Source organism: Trichechus manatus, unplaced genomic scaffold (genome assembly GCF_000243295.1).
Source record: "Trichechus manatus latirostris isolate Lorelei unplaced genomic scaffold, TriManLat1.0 scaffold00016, whole genome shotgun sequence".
Taxonomy (NCBI): Eukaryota; Metazoa; Chordata; class Mammalia; order Sirenia; family Trichechidae; genus Trichechus; species Trichechus manatus.
In genome coordinates this window covers 12,346,489-12,348,719 of record NW_004443952.1, presented here as the reverse complement: position 1 = coordinate 12,348,719, position 2,231 = coordinate 12,346,489, and the positions used below count along the sequence as shown (strand labels likewise).

Sequence of the window (2,231 nt, the reverse complement as noted above, 5' to 3'; positions counted from 1 at the left end):
AATTCAGTGACATCGATTACGTTCTTCCAGTTGTGCTGCTATTCTCACTTTAGATGAAGGTTTACAGAACAAAATAGTTTCTCATTAAACAGTTACTACACGTTGCCCTATGACAATGGTTAACAACCCCACTACATGTCAACACAGTCCTTACTCAACCTTGGGTTCCCTATCACCAGCTTTCCTGTTCCCTAATGCCTTCTAGTCCTTGTCCCTCGGCTGCTGTGCCTCATTAGTCCCATTTTGTTTTATGGGGCTGTCCAATCCCCGGCTGAACGGTGAACCTCGGAAATAACTTCACCACTTAGCTAAAAGGGTGTCTGGGGGCCATACTCTCAGGGTTTCTACAGTCTCTTTCAGGCCAATAAATCTGGTCTTTTTTGTGTGTGTTAGAATTTCGTTCTATATCCTTCTCCAGCTCTGTCCAGAACTCTCTGTTGTGATCCCGGTCAGAGCAATCAGTGGTGGTAACCGGGCACCATCTAGCTGTACTGGACTCAGTCTGGTGGAGGCCCTGGTAGCTGTGGTCCATTAGTCCTTTGGACTAATCTTTTCCTTGTATCTCGTTCTCTTCATTCTCCCTTGCTCCTGAAGGGGTGAGACCAGTGGAGTATGTTAGATGGCTGCTCAGAGGCTTTTAAGACCCCGGATGCTACTCACCAAGGTAGAATGTAGAACATTGTCTTTATAAACTGTGTTACATCAATTGAGCTAGATGCTCCCTGAGACCATGGTCCGAAAGTGGGGTCTTTTAACCAATGACCTTGTACTTGTACTCCCTCCGTCCCACATTAGGAAAGCTAAATGAGTCTTGCTAATTGGCAGGAAATATCTGGGCTGCATGGTATGACGGTGGTCTCCTGCATACATGAGGTATCTACCTGAGGACTGTGGTAGTCAGTTTTCCTTTGCTACATAATTTACATGCCCAAGTGTCACCCGGTCAGGTCCACGTGTCTGAACAGCCTAGATGGCCAGGCCAGAGTTTATCAACAAACATGAGCTCAAGCACCCATCTTGGACCAAAACGTGTCATATACCAAGGTTGACAGAAAGAACATCAGGATGGAGGGAAGCTGGGCCCAGATGTTTGTGGAATAATCATACTAGTCCTGGACAGCCTACCTCTGGGCTTCTTTTACACAAGCAGAAATAAAGGAATAAACTTCTAGCTCCTTTAATCACTGTTATTTTGAGTTATGTTGATGGTGAGTTTTCTGATTTATTTGTTGGTTAGCTGGTTGGTTATCAAATGATTCAGATATGAAGCACAGATTTATTATCATCCTTCTGGATAGAAGTTACTTTGCTCCTTTACAACAATACTACCAATTAGGAACACACAAAAATATGTGAGCTTTGGACAACACTAGGAGCCCTAATACACGGCATAAACACAATACGAACCATAAATAACAATGCACAAGCACCAGAAGAGAGACTAGACAACTGGGAACTCCTAAAAATCAAACCCTTATGCTCATCAAAAAACTTCACCAAAAGAGTAAAAGGACAACTTACAGATTGGGAAAAAATTTTTGGCTATGACAAATCTGATCAGCATCTAATCTCTAAAATCTACAAGATACTGCAAAACCTCAACAACAAAAAGACAAACAACCCAATTAAAAAATGGGCCAAAGACATGAACAGGCACTTTGCCAAAGAAGACATTCAGGTGGCTAACAGACACATGAGGAAATGCTCACAATCATTAGCCATTAGAGAAATACAATGAGATACCATCTCACCACCAACAAGGCTAGCATTAATCCAAAAAACACAAAATAATATATGCTGGAGAGGCTGTGGAGAGACTGGAACACTTATACACTGTTGGTGGGAATGTAAAACAGTACAACCACTTTGGAAATCAATTTGGTGCTTCCTTAAAAAGCTAGAAATAGAAGTACCATACGATCCAGCTAACCCACTCCTTGGAATATATCCTAGAGAAATAACAGCCGTCACACGAATAGATATGTGCACACCCGTGTTCACTGCAGCACTATTCACAATAGCAAAAAGATGGAAACAACCTAGGTGCCCATCAACGGACAAATGGATAAAAAATTATGGTATATCCACTCAATGGAATATTTCTCAACGATAAAGAACAACCATGAAGCTGTGACACATAACATGGAGGAATCTGGAGGGCATTATGCTGAGTGAATTTAGTCAGTCACAGAAAGACAAATATTGTATAAGACCACTATTATAAGAACTCA

General features: G+C 41.8%; 1 protein-coding gene across 2 annotated transcripts in view; it reads right to left on the bottom strand.

The window, feature by feature from the left end:
* Window positions 1-2,231, bottom strand: part of TMEM245 (transmembrane protein 245) — a 129,811-nt gene that overhangs the window by 18,746 nt on the left and 108,834 nt on the right. The gene's annotated exons all lie outside the window — the stretch shown is intronic.